Genomic DNA, 14,894 nt, shown 5'->3' with positions numbered 1-14,894 from the left:
TTCTCTAGGTCCATCCATATCGTTGCAAATGGGACAATTTCCTTCTTCTTTATAGCAGAGTAATACTCCATTGTGTGAATGAACCATAGTTTCATAATCCAGTCGTCTACCGATGGGTATTTCGGTTGTTTCCAAGTCTTGGCTATTGTGAATAGCGCTGCAATGAACATCGGGGTGCATATATTTTTTCGAATTAATGTCTTAGGTTTTTCAGGGTAGATAGATAGATACCCAAGAGTGGAATTGCTTTTCATAACACCTGACAAGAAGTGTGGTGGCTGTAAGGGAAGTGACAGTGGGAAAAGGCCTCTTCCCCAGCTTTCCCCACTGCCTGCTGCTTCCCAGCTCCCAACCCGCTGAAGTATTCTCCCCTTAGGAAATTCAGGAGTTCATTCTGTAGGGACTTTAGGCTCAGAGTACAGATGGCACATTTTATTCACTTGATAAATGTAGCATCTCACCCCACTTAAAACGGCTATAAAGAAGTCTTTGTTTTTGAAACCTATGAGTTCCGATGACAGCCACAGCCACTGGATTTTCTATCAACCAGAATGTCTCGAGCCAGGAGACAAGAGTCATTGGAAAGTCACACAAATACGGAACCTGACACAATAAAAAGTAAAGGGTTGAAAGCTTAGACAATTTGAGGGCCCATCTTTAAGAAAATCAACATTTCAATGCAACACCCTCCCTAAGCCTCAAAGGGAGTCTCTGTGAGTGAGGGGCCCTGAAGCAGAAGCAGGGATGGGGTGGCACCCCATCACCTGGGGGGGGGGAATCAGGAAGAGAAACGAGGTTCTGCTCAACTTCTGATGAACTTATTTCCATAGCCCCTGCTTATTTCCTAGTCCCTTGCTGGAGGGATCACAGAAGGAGCCTTTGGCTTGGGACATCTCTTGGCTTTCTGCCAACACTGTGAAATCAAGGAAAAGCTGGACAGGGCAAGATTTTTCCAAATATGTTTTGTTCTTTCTTTAAAGGAATCAGTGGGACATCTGCCAAGCAACCTAGGAAGTCAGAACCTAAGGAGACAAAGAGGTCCTTCTTGTCTCCAAACAGTCAATCTGATTACCCCTGAGAAAGTCCATAGGATGCAGGCAAGAGGCAGAGGGAGGACTCTGCTGGCCTGCCTTTATTTCTCTCTTGTTTGCCTGCTCCCCACAGGAAACAAGAGACGGTATTAAATGGGTTAGAGGGGCTAAAGAACAACTAGTAAATCTCTCCCTCCTGTTGAGTTAAGACAAATTCCATTCAGGTAGAGAGAGACGAGAATCAAATCCTAGTCCCAGTATTTACCAAGTGGCACTGGGCAAGAACATGACCTCTCTGACCCTCAAAGTCTATGAAATGGGGATAAAAAGGCCTACGGTACAAGATGGTTACGTGGCTTAAATGAGTTAAATGCACCTAGCACAGTAGCCACTGTGATAAATCATTTAATGGCCATAAATTCTTTTGCAATAGGACACTGCCACTGCTGTCATCCAGAGGTGAAGTCTATGTCTCTGCCCCCAGGAATCTGGGTTTGCCTTGCTACCTGCTGACAAACAGAATACGCCAGAAGAGAGAGTAGGTGTGTTCTGAAGCTACAAAAAGGAGTTAGGAAGGCCTCAAAAGACCTTGCAGCATCTGCCTTTCACTTTCCATGTGAAAGTGCTGCCCTGAGATTGCCATGTAAAGAAACCTGTCTCCTCTCCTGGAGGATAAGAAGCCACATGGAGAACTGAGGCCGCCCAGCTGACAGGCAACACTCAATACCAACTACCAGCCACAGGGGCAAGCCATCTTGGATCTCCCAACCCAGCTGACCTTCCAGCTGAATGCAGCTACATGAGCGAGCCAATAACCAACTGAGTAACTGCCCAGCCACTCACAGAATCATAAAAAATAATAAATCAGGGTTTTAAGCCACTAGATTTTGGCATGGTTTGTTATTCAGCAATAGATCAAAACACCACTCAAGAAAGGACAATGCTTATGATTACTATCTACCCTTTCCCAACCAAGAAATGTTACACCTGCCTCTCCGATGACAAGTCACAGAGGGATAGGTCAGTCTGTATCTGGAGCAACACGATCACCCCTTTCCCTTTAACCTTTGACCTAGAGCCCCTGCAGCTTATCTATACCTATGATTTGACTGGGGAATTTGGTGGCTTAAATGAGAAGACAGCAAGGAGTTTTAAATTTTCCTAAGAGGACTTTTACCCTGTTACCTAAAAGCCACTTAAAACTCTACCTGAGGTACCTTGAAAGTGGTTTCCCTTCTTGACCTCCTCCCATAAGACTGCCATTGCCTCAAACTGATTCCAGCTGCACTATTTTCCAATAAACATGGTACTTATCTACCTGATTCAGTATCTGGTTTGACACTATCAGGTAACCAAAAAATCTAAACACACTGACATACATGTTTCCTTGAACCATTTCACAGGTTAGTAGGGTGATGTGTAAAACATATCAGATGTGGCTTCAGGTGGTCTCAAGTTTAACATTTACTACAAACTTCATGTTCCAATTCAGGGTAAATCCTGTAAAAGTTCCTAAGCTTGGCCCATAGACTTGGTAATAAAGAACTGTCTGGGGCATTGTTCCCAAGGCAAGATTTAAATGGATGTGGTCATGGAAGCTCAGATTCGGTGGTTCATGGAAGTCGAACATTTCCCAGGTTTATGAAATTGGGTCAAGTGACCCCAACCTGTCAACTCCTAAGTCCTGGTTACACTTTCACATTATACAACTTATTAACAATTCTAAGCTTGAAAAGACTTCTTGGAATGGTGGCTCTGACCCTTTCTAACTTGTGGAGTTAGTTGATCCATGTGAACAAGTACCATTCTTTCTGCATGGACCAAGTGCAGAGTTTTGTTTTTGTTTTTTTTTTTTTCAAAGGAAAATATTTTGTTCAGTCATTATTATAGTTCTAATACATTAATGCCATCTAAACAGCCTCACTTCTTCGTTTGTTAATTGCAATCCTAGTATTCTTGGGCAAATTGGTTCTACTCACAAAAATCCCACTACAATGATATATTCTGTACTACCAAGGTGGAAAAAAGTGCCCAAAAACAATATTGGATTGCTGTTTACATTGGTCATGTAACCCTTTAGGTCCTCATAAAGCTGTTTCTGACTTAAATGCATGAACTTACACCTCAGCCTAATCTGAGCAGTGCTAAGTCATGACATCCCTGGCCAGCACCAAGGAACAGAATGTGAAATGCCTCAAAATGCAAAGGCACTGGGTTTCACTGTACTTTATTGGGAGTGTCATTAAGAATGCTGGCCATTGTAAATGCTGTGTTTTCTTAATGAAAATCGAAAGGAGATTTTTCTCCTCCCTCCTAGAATCAGGACTAGATGGGCTTCTCCAATTTGGTTTCTCTTCTGGACACCTTGAAGCATGTGATGGATTGTTGGCGCTTCTCTTCAGCTGCTAGAAAGCTTATCACCAGCACTTCCAGGAAGAAGAGAACAGTATTTCAGAGTACACTAACCAAACTCACTCCTACCTCCATCTTATTTTCCTTTATGTATTTTTTTTTCTTACCCTAAATTTACTTTATCTTGTCATACGTATGCATCTTTGTAAGCCATCCCAAATTGGTTTTGGAACAAAGGAGGGTATAAATAAAACTAAAGATAGTATAGTCATTGTGTATGCCTCATCCCCCTACTCTAGATAGGGACCTCTTTATAAGCAAGAGCTGCTGCACATTACCACACTTTGAAATCCCTATAGTGTCTAGTGCTATGCTTTTACTACTGAGTGACAATGAATTAAATGACAGAATATGCAAATCTTGATAGTGCTATGTTACCTGAATTATGCAATAAGCAGTATACTATGTTATCTTTTATCTTCAAAACAAATTCACATAGGTGTGAAAGGATGCATGTACATGGGTGTTTACTGCAGCTTTATTAGAAAAAACCTTAAGGTCCAATGATAAACAAAAAGTTAAATATATTCATACAGCTACGCTATCACAGGTTACACAGACATTTAAATGAACAAGATGATACAGAAGAATGCCTATCACATACCGTGGAGTGAAAAAACACAGGCTGTGAAATCGTAAATTTTTCATAAATACATAACTGGGCACATTTTGGCATTTGTAGAGAAAAAGAGTGGAAGGGCTATACCCCCAAAACTGATAGCTGGTTGTGTTTGGGAGTGAAATCAAAGAAGGTGGGAGTTGAGGGAACGGGGAGCAGTGAACTTTCCTTCTCTGAGTATTGGTTGTTTATAATGTTTTTTATAGTCAGCAAGTTTCACTTTTCTAATTTAAAAATTAAAAAAAAACACTGCAGAAAACATTGAGAGACTTGAGGCTATAAAGCATTCTCAGGTCCTCAAAAAATGCTCAGCGCCTTACGAGTGTGGTTCGGAGAAACTTAGCTAGGATACACTCCGAGCAGTTAGGCCTTCCCTTCAGACAACTCGGCCTCCCATCCTACAGCCTTTATCTTGCCCTGATTCTTCCACAAAGCATGTAAGAAACTGATCTACTAAGTGACACTCCTGCAGGGTTTTAAAATATGAAAAGGCCCAGAATCTTTCTCAATTGGTGCACAGATGTCATCTTTATAAGTCCTTAAAATAGCATGTAACAAATGATAAAGCATTTCAATTCATAACTGTCTCACTATTTTTACATGTTTTAGAGCAAAATATGTTAACTGGGCAAGACTAGTTTAGGGAATTATGTCCCTAAAATGTAACAGTTTGTAAATGGTTTTTAAAAATCTGTTCTAAATTTTTCATCAAATGAAAATTCCTTCTTCCTCCTATTCCACAAATAAATACATATCATGTAGAGAGAAGTTTTCTATGCCTCAAAGTGTACTGTTTAAAAGTTTTTAAGGCCTATTTGGAGAAAGCTAATTAAATTAACAAGATTGTTTCTCCATGTCCCCCAAATTTAAAAGCTAAATCAAAACCAACGTACAAACCCATCAATGTACAGTTATTTCTAGGGTGGCCATGGAAGCAAGATACAGTGGACGGTAATACAGCACAGGCCAGGATCCAAACATGGGCTCTATTGGAATAGGCAGGCAGGCATGCACCGTAATTCCGGGGCTCAAGACACCCCCAGAGAAAACAGGCATGGAAGCATTAGACAGACACCAGACAGCTGAGGAGAGGTCAAGTTAAACTCTGAAAACATCAGCTAAGGTAAGAAAATCAGACAAGGAAGGGATGGGTCACTGGGAGGATCCAACTAGGTCAGTATGTGGATGATAACAGCAAGTAGTAACCAAGCAACCGGGTGAACTCTGATACCTGTGTACATTTCCTCCAGACTTTGTTGTTCTTGCCCACTGGTGAGCGTGCTAGGTGTGGGAGTCAGATATTAATTGTTATAAAAAGAAAACCCATATTCATTGTTATAAAAAGAAAACCAAAGGCCTGCAGATAGACTCTGCCCTCAACTACCTCCAGTGCAGAAATACTGGAATCCGCTCAAGGATGCTGAGTGCTGCCTCCCTATTTCTCCAAGAAGCTTTTTTGGCAATCCCAAGTCTATGAATGATGATTCCAGTTTGATTGTAGATCTTGAAATAGATGTCCAAGGAAGTCTTGACAATCCAACCCTTTTAATGAGAATATTATACTTTTCCAGTTCCTTGGGAGGCAAGCAGGCAACTGCCTAACAAGTTAGATCAGCAAATGGGCTTTGGAAACAATACATTCCATCCTTTTCTTATGCACAAACTTCTCAAAGCTGGACGGGGCGCTGTGAGCCACCCACCCATCCACCCGCTCCGCACCAAGAACTTCTTTGCTCCCTATCCAGCGGATGAAAGTAGACATGGCCTACATGCATCAGCCAACTTGTCCTGGGTCTCAAGGTAGAAATGCATTTTGCCCTGTGATGTAATCCAAAAATGTCCGAAACACTGCTTTAGACAAGCCTTTGTCTACCATCTATTCAGACCGCCGCAATTGCTGTTGGTCCCACTGCTCAGCTGCTCCTTTCCTCATGCGGCTCAAGCTCTGAACAGACTTCCAGACTTCTTCTTCATCAGCTGCTTTCACAAACCTGAGCCTTGTACAGTGATTCACAAGCTTCTTCTCATGTATCTACAGGGCTGCCTTCTCCTTGAACAGACCAATGTTCCAAGCAAAAAAAAAAAAAAATTCCTTTGCTATTCCTGCCTTCTTTTCAGGCCTGGGAATTGCTTGTAGCACATCCAACTGTCTCACTATGCATAACAAACCTCAGAGCAGTAGGACTCCATTTCTTTGTGAGCTCCCTTTCATCTCCAACAAGAAAAAAACACCACCCAAGTCGCTCTTGAAACGCCTCAGGTTTTCTTACACAGTTCACCTTACTTTCCTGATGTAACGCATCCTCAGGGATAGCACGCCCAGTGTCTGGTACCCATACCAGGTGAACATAGCTCATCCCTAATGCTGACCTAAAGTCTGTTTCCCATCCTTGAGAGCAGATGGTCACTCCACCCCCATCCTGGTACACTCCTCCTCTCACAAGGCAAATGGAAAGAGGGAAAGCACAACATGGTGAGGGTACAAGTGCAGAGGCACCCTTTGCTCCCCAAAGGACAAGGACACAAGCTGTCCAGCACAAGTCCGCCCCCAGTCCTGCCCACTCTTGTTCAGTCGCCCACAATTCTCACTCAGTTAATTCATTACCTTCCTCTACAGGGGGAAAAAAAAAGTTTTCTGTATCCTCTTATGGACTTTTCTCAGCCATCTTCATCTGTAAATATGGGACAGTAATTTGAGAAGAAGGGTGTGGGGGCGTATGGATGTCTGAAGGCTTCTTAGAGGAACCTTCAGTTCCTCCTCCCCTATGTGGAATGCGGGCTTTGAGGGAGGGACATAAACGCTGGACCTCCTTTCTAGCACCGAGGGAGGGGAGTGAACAGGTCTAGCGCTATATATAGGGCAGCTGTGCTAGGCTCTGAAGGGCAAGACACACCCTCAAAGGGAACAGGACAGAAGAGCAAGTCACACCTAGGACACCAACTCCGTCATTCCCCAGGACTCCTTTCCTACCTCTCTGGTTATTGGGAGGGCCCTCCGTTCCCTCCCTAGTCGCCACTTCCTCCTCCCCACTCTTATGCTGCGAACGCTTTTAATCAATCTAGCACTGAGTTCGATTTCTGATAGCTCCTTGCTCCCAAGTCCTCCGTTTACCTTGATAATCGCTCTTGATGAATCCCTCTCCAATGGAGAGTCTAGAAAATGAAGGAAAATGTAGGCCAACTCTTGCATCCATACTCTAGGGTCCATTCAGAAGACCCCACTTCTTTGAAGTTTGCTATAAAACTTCAGCCCCTTGACCACTGCCATTCCTAGGCACCTCCAGGTACATGCCTTTAACTGCAGAGTCACTATTCTTTCCATCATTGTAAAGAAGGCTTAGAGTGAAAGGAATAGGAATAGCTCACAGTGTAAATAATTATAACTGGCTAAGCAGCCGGTGTGAGACATCCAGCTCTAGACAGATAAAACTCATGCAAGATCACAACCACTTGAACTCTGGGGGGAAGTAATGTGGCCAAAGGAGTTGCAGGGGTAGGAAAAAAGAAGCACCCTCAAAATAGAGTATCCGCTGGATCATGTGATGGCACAGGAAGGAGGTGGCAAATACACTAAAATCTGTGGTTCCTCCTGCCATTGTTCCCAATCTCCTAGTGTGGGCAAGGATACACTTTTCTCATTTAGTTTCACCCATAGAATTTAACAAGAGACAAACAAGGGGGGGAAATTCTCTACTTGACATATAGCAGTTAAAAGAGAATTGGGATTCTCCACCACTATTGCTTTAACTGACCACACAAAGAGGACCCTGCATCCTGATCTATAGCATGTGCTCACACAGCAGTATCTCTTGAAACACACACACTCCAACAGCCACTTTCCTCAACTCCATTTATGACTGAGTAAAGATTTTACTAAAATGACAGCTTTTCTCCTACTTCACACATCAACTCCTAACATCCACACAAACTTTTCCATCTTGTCCCCAGCTGGTATCGGATTCATTTAACCACTGTTAAAGATCACTCTTGAAGAGCAAGTTTTAATTTCACATACAAGTGTGCACCACATTAACACTCAGATGTGTACAACTAAGCAAACACTGGCCATCAACAGTGACTCTTTCATGAACTTACACAACTCCAAGTGTTTTCAGGGGCAGACCTACCGTCTTGGGGCTGTATGAAAAGGCTAGCATTACGGATCCCATTTCATGGTCAGGTAAACCAAGGCGCTTAGTTTAATCAACTTGCCCGGGGTGACAACGGTAGAGCTGGAAACAGAAACCCAATGTGTCGGCCTCTGACTCTGAGCCCAGTCCCTTTAAACTACACTCTTCAGTACTTGGTGGCTAAAAATGAGACCCGCTTGAGCACTGCCAAGGTGAATAAAAGCTTCCTGTTTCATTTGGTAGGGGGAGGTGGAGGGGGGCACTTACCCACTTGATGCACCTGACTGTGGATCGGCCTCTACTAAGAAGGCTTTCCCTGGTGCCCAAAGCACCCGCCGGTTTGAGCTGAGACCCGGCAGCCACCCCAGGCAACCCGGGAACCGCGAGTGGGACTCGCGGAGGCGTTCGGGCGGGCGGGGGCCGCGGGCCAGAACCCCACCTGAGCAGCCCGCGGGCCGAAGGATGCTGCGCCGCCGCACGCACCTGCTGGAGCCGCCGCAGCCCCTCGCGCTTGGGACGCCCCCGGCCTCCAGAGCCCTGGCCGCACTAGGCCGGGGCGGGGACCCGCGGGGCCAAGCGTACCCGCCCTCCTCCCCGAGCCTTGCAAACGGCGTCACCTGTGCCGCGTCCCGGGGCGACTAGCGTGCGCGCGGCGGCTGCGCGCGGCCGGGCTCCAGGCGCCTGGTCCTCCGGCCTGGCCCGAGGGCTGGCGCCGGCCAGAGCCCGCCCGCGAGATGCTCGGCGGAGCCCGGTAGCCGTCCCAGAGGTCCAGCTGCCGCCAAGCCCGCCCGGACTGCGGGCTCGGGTTACCGCAGCGCGGCTCCTTAAAGGGGCCGCGGCGGACCCCGCTCCGGCTCCCGCTTGCGCTCGGTGCGGTTTCGACCCCCTGCCAGAGTGGGCGGGGCCCCGAGGCCGGCGGCGGGGCCGACTTTGGGGGGCTGGAAACCGGGTCCCCGAAAGGGCTGGGAGGCGAGAACCGCCGAGGCGGACTGCGGGGATCCTACAAGAGCACCCTCACCCGGGAAACAGCGGACGGCGCCTGGCTGTCCAAAGCGAGTAACAAGAGCCCGCAAGTGGGGACCGGCCTGAGTCCGTTTCCACAGCGGTCGGTACCTGGGCTCGCCACGTCACCAGAAGTCCTTTCAGATTATGAGTTTACATTCTGCCTTAAATTCCCAAATGGAGCGTATGGTTTCATCATCAGAAAGGAGATGACAGCGCAATTATTGATTTTTCCGGCCACATCTGACTTGGCCAAAGGCCTGTCCCGCCGCACTCTTCCCTGGGGCTGCAGGTGCTTTCCACAGTGGATAGGGGGCACGTGTGCAAGAGGCACGTTCTCCGAGCAGCGTCCTCCGAGGTTCTGAAAAACACCCCGGAGAATGCACCAGCACTCCGTCTACACTCGGAGCCCCTCTGCTGTCAGGGTGCGGAAGTAGGATTTGAATTTGTGGTGCTAGCTCAGAATTTCAAGTGGCCCAGAGCATAAAGTTTGCCACTAAACAGTAGCTCTTCTGACCGGCTAAATATAGGCTCAAAAACGTCCAAGTGTTCTGGATCAACAAGAAAAAGTTGTTTTGAGTAAAACAAAATAATAAAGAGGTATATTTAGGCCGTCATAATTTACAAAAATTACAAATCCTGTTTTGGAAAGAGGTAAGTTCTAGGTAATTATTTAGTAAACACCACTATTTATAACGTAGGGCAGTTATTTGTAAGAAATGTCTATCAATAGTTAATATATCTTACCTAATACATACCAGGGGTGCCAAAAAAATGTATACAAGTGGACACTTCAGTCAACGTTGCTCAAGCAGTAGTTTGCCATAATCAGAAGTGTCTGGATACTGTTGGTAACCACTTTGAGCACCTCTTGTAATTGCAGAAGTCAAACGTGACTTGTATTCATCTTTTGTTATCAGTATATAGTGAGCATTACAATTTTAAGTCTTTTCCTGTCTTAAAATGTGTATACATTTTTGGGGCACACTCTGTATATTACTTGTATAGGCACACAAACACACACACTTCAATTGAATCTCACTGGGCTCAATTTCTTCATCTGTAAAATGGGGCTAATAATGCACACTTACCTCTGAAGAGCCCAGTTTTGGCAAATGGACCTTAGCCTGACTTAGAAAAGACAAAACCCTGCAGTCAAGCAGGAAGGAAGATTTTGCAGCCCCCCACCCTCAAGTGCATGTTCCCTCCCCTTTTTCTCCCCAAGACTCTCAGGACACACCAGAGCACAGGTGCCCTTTGGCCACAATGTGCGTAATCCTTGACAAGTTTGTCTTGCCCAATACCTGCCTTATGCACTCATGTAGCTACTTCATAACTCTCCGTGGGCAGGGCAGCTGAACATGCACATCTGTGGGGTCAGTCCAGCAAGTACAGATTGCACATGCCACCTCAGGACCACGCATCAAGACTACCTCCTCCATACTCGCTCCTATGCTTTTCTCCGGAGACTGACAGTTGCTTTGTTTTTTCCTAATTGCACCATCATTATCTTTGATATGCATATTCTCTAACACCCACAGCACTGGCCAAGGCCAAGTAAGCCCACAGAAATCCAGGATACTCTATGTTCCACAATAATCCTTCAGGTTAGGAGTCTACAAATGAATCATCAAATCCTCAGGGTTGTTTTGAAATTATACAGAGCATGTAAGTGACTACATCAAGGACAAGGCCTGAGAGATAGGAAAGGAATTCAGTAAATATTAGCTTGTGAATTTTGAAACTTTTAAATTAATCAAAACTCAATGACCTTAGGAGGTAGAAGAATATAACAACTGCATACTTGCCCTCAATATTTTAATAGAGCTTAATTCTTTAAAATATCTATTTCATTATTCACATCTAAATCTTTAAAAAATTTTAACTTTGTTTTACCAATACTCCCTTTCCATGGACAGTTCCCTCTGATTCTGTATTTACTATCTGAAGTTTTTCTGCATTTTAAATATATCAAAATAAATTGCGTTTTTTATATTTTTTGTTCATTAAAACAGTTCAAAGAAACAGTTCAGAGAAAATGAAATTATTTATCCAAGCTTAAAGAGAAAAAAAATACAAAAATTCTTTTGAGGCAAACTTTCTTGATAAATTTGTTTACAAAAATTCCTAAACTTCTAAACAGAGATAACTTTTTGGGAAACTGAGACCAAAAGCTGCTTATTTCTAAAACAACAGGATAATTAAAGTATTTTAGAAAACCGCCTCAATTCTCCCTCCACTCTTCTCCATTAGTGAAGATATAACCAAAATGACACCAAACATTTTGATAAGAAAGGTTGCCTTAGTCTCAAATAAATAACCTCGGATACTACTTTTTTCTTTATTGGTAGTTTTAGTGTATCAAGAATTTTTTGTAAGTTTTTTTGCGTATTTAAAAGTACTTTCATTTGCTTTACAGAATTTTTCAAGAAGAAACTATTTCAGGATATTAACAGTGGTTATGTCTGAGTGGGTGAGATTCTATGTCTTTTGTGTTCTTTTGCTTATCTTATTTTGTGTGATATTTTTCCTATAACATAATTTAATATAAATTATTATAAATTCTAAATAAATTATAATCAATGTAAATTATAATTGATATGTTATAAGTGTGTATAAATAAATATATAAATAATTTTTATTTTTAACAAAAGTAATACATTAAGTGAAAATTCAAATGAACATATGAACTATCCTAAAAATAACTAAAAAGAAAAAACAAGAACAATTTTTCATGACATTATTTTTAATATATAAACATATTATCTCCCTTATATGTCCCAAATTGATCTCCTAATGTTACTATGACTATTGTTCACACAATGTTACTATAAATCAATCCACTCCATACATTTAAATTATGTTCATCACTAACTGAAGTTCCTGTTTTAGACACTCTATATGAGAACTTAAAAACATCAAGAATGACAGTTATAATTATTATTTATTTAGAAAACACATATGCTGCATTCAGATATTCCACTTAATCTTGAAGCCTACATTCTTTGCATTTTAGTAAAAATAAAACATTTTTGCCTCTAGTAACTAACAGTTTAAAAAAACTACCCATTGCCATTTCTTTTCAAAATACTTTTGTTATATTTTGCAATATAATAAGAAGTTGTTTATTGTAAAAAGAAGACAATCTAGTTTTAAATTTTTTTTAAAATCACCTCATGGGGATTTATTTTCCACAAGGAAAGGTATGATTTTAGTCTCCGAATTTCAAAGTCTCCTTGATAGAGGGTGCCAGGTAGATTCTCAGCTGGTCTGCCCAAGATCCCAGAGTGCCAACCCTAGTCCCCTGCATGACCCCGTTTCCTCTCCAACAAGATGAAAGAACCTATCATGAACCAGAAGAAACTCGCCAAACTGCAGGCCAAGTGCGCATTTGTGGGAAAGGAAACGCTCGCAGAAAGAAGGTGGTTTACAGAACAGCTACAGCAGATGATGAAAAACTTCAGTTCTCCTTAAAGAAGTTAGGGGTAAACAATATCACTGGTACTGAAGAGGTGAATATGTTCACAAACCAAGAAACAGTGATCCACTTTAACAACCGTGAAGTTCAAACGTCTCTGGCAGCAAACGCTATCACCATCACAGGCCACGCTGAGACCAAACAGCTGACAGGAAGGCTATCCAGCATCTTAAACCAGCTCGGTGCAGGAAGTCTGACTAGTTTAAGGAGATTGGCCGAAGCTCTGCCCAAACCATCTGGGGTTGGAAAAGCACCACTTGTTAGCAGAGAAGATGATGATGGTGAGTTCCAGATCCTGTGGAGAATTTTGACGAGGCTTCCCAGAATGAAGCAAACTGAATTGAGTCAACTTCTGAAGAAGATAAAACTTGAAGAAGTTACTGGGAGCTGCTATTTTATGACTGCTTTTTAAAATTTTGTTCATGGATCTGATAAAATCACAACCTCTAATATTTTTAAGCCCAAGCCCCTAGGACATTGCAGCTCTTTTCAGTTTTTGTTTATACACAAATCATTCTTTGCAGCTAATTAAGGTACAGAAGCTTGGGAATAAAGTTTGAAACAAAGGTTAATAAAGTTCTTTGCCTAGTTAAAAAAAAAAAGAAAGTACGAGGTAAAAAATAATGTTGGAAGACTGTTACAATTCAATGTCTTGAAACTTTGTCAAATATATCCCATAATAAAATGTGGAGTATCCCAAAATGCTAACATAACATTTAATAGCCAAAAAGTAAGGAGAAAAGAAATGTGGGCTAAGGAAAAGTTTAACTATTAATACTATACATGTATAACATTACAAACTATAATATCAATAATGGAAAGACCATCAGGATAAGAAAATTTAACTTAATCTATGAATTCTTCCAATCAAATACAAATCAAGCATTTCATAAAAAATAATATACATACCAAATTAAAATGAAGTGCCAGAATTTTTTAGCATAGAAATGACTTGATGTAGATATGAAATTCACTTTTCCTCTAAACATTTAGAGGTGGAAGTCAAGGTCTTCAGAATCTGGACCTTTGGCATAACCAGTTTGCAGAGGAAAAATTATCAGCAGTGGTTCTCTATCTTTTTGCATAGCTACATGATCCGCCAAGCCACCACCAAGGACTGGGAGTCACCTCTGACTCCTTTCTTGGCCAACAGAAGCACTCAGTGTTGCATCAAAGCCACCACCTCCAACCAGTCTTCTTTGCTCCAGCTGCGTTCCCACACCTTCTAATTTGCCTCTCTTGCTGTCATTAATCAGAAAACAAAAAAAAAATACTTTCTGAATTGAGAAATAAATGAAATCACATTTTCATCGAAAGTTCAGCTTACTTGAACAATTGTCTAATTATCAAAGCCCATCACCAGTAGAAGAGATAACATTATTATGGTACATCAGAGTCCAAAGCACAGTTTAGAGTCTCCCAGCTGTTCTGGGCGTTAGATCAATGAACACACCTGGATTTTAAGTTGCTTGAAGACAAGGTTCCTATCTTACATACCTTCGCGCATTACACTACACCCTGCCAGGTGGGTGCTCTGCATCTATTCTCCCCACACATATTTTTCCCACTTTTCTTAGCTTGTCAAGGAACTCATTGAGGAGTTTGAAGTTCTATGGCTAGAGGAGAGTCTTAACTGATACCCCATGTTCCAGAGAGGAAAAGAGCAGAATGATATATTTCCCCTCATTTTTTATCCTGAACAATTACCTAAAGTTAATAAAAGGGAATCAAGTGATTTAAAGAACTGCTTTGCCTTTCCTTTTAGAGATCCTACAGAGAAATGCCTTCTGGTTTGTAGAGCAAGTCCTGTACCAGATGACATTTTAAATATTATCAGGATTTGACTTTTAACAGTTTTATGCACACAGTATTCTACCAGTACAGAAGGGGAAAGGAGTCCTAATGTTTAGCGCAGAGGTAAAAGGAACTCCGTTTCAATTCACTTTGTCTTAATCCAACTTGTTAATTCTTCAACAAAGAATGCAAATTGTAAGAGCATCACTGGCAACTTTTAAAACAATTGCATAAATCGATTGACAGCCATACAAGAAATTCTTGGAATAAAAGTAAATATAACCAACAGCTAAAAATATCAACTGTCTAGATTCAACATTTATTATATTGATTTGGAAGGGGGAGGGGACAAATATAGTAGTCCCCCTTATCCACAGTTTCATTTTCCCCAGTTTGTTACCCACAGTCAACCACAGTTCAAAAATATT

At 42.3% G+C, this 14,894-nt stretch overlaps 1 protein-coding gene and 1 pseudogene across 9 annotated transcripts in view; one reads left to right on the top strand and one right to left on the bottom strand.

The window, feature by feature from the left end:
- TLCD4 (TLC domain containing 4) overlaps positions 1-9,672 on the bottom strand; it is a 31,378-nt gene extending 21,706 nt beyond the window's left edge. For 2 of the 9 annotated variants that reach the window (XM_019634047.1, XM_019634045.1), the window contains exon 1: positions 9,211-9,299. The gene's annotated coding sequence lies outside the window, so the exon portion shown is untranslated. The other 7 variants (XM_019634046.1, XM_019634050.1, XM_019634048.1 and 4 more) reach the window with 5 other exon arrangements.
- A 2,204-nt stretch (positions 9,673-11,876) lies between these two features.
- On the top strand, positions 11,877-13,561 carry LOC109377635 (transcription factor BTF3 pseudogene; annotated as a pseudogene).
- Positions 13,562-14,894: the final 1,333 nt, after the last annotated feature.

Source organism: Hipposideros armiger, unplaced genomic scaffold (genome assembly GCF_001890085.2).
Source record: "Hipposideros armiger isolate ML-2016 unplaced genomic scaffold, ASM189008v1 scaffold_1484, whole genome shotgun sequence".
In the NCBI taxonomy this organism is placed as follows: Eukaryota; Metazoa; Chordata; class Mammalia; order Chiroptera; family Hipposideridae; genus Hipposideros; species Hipposideros armiger.
The sequence above is the reverse complement of the archived record's forward strand: the minus strand, read 5'-3'. Positions and strand labels throughout refer to the sequence as shown.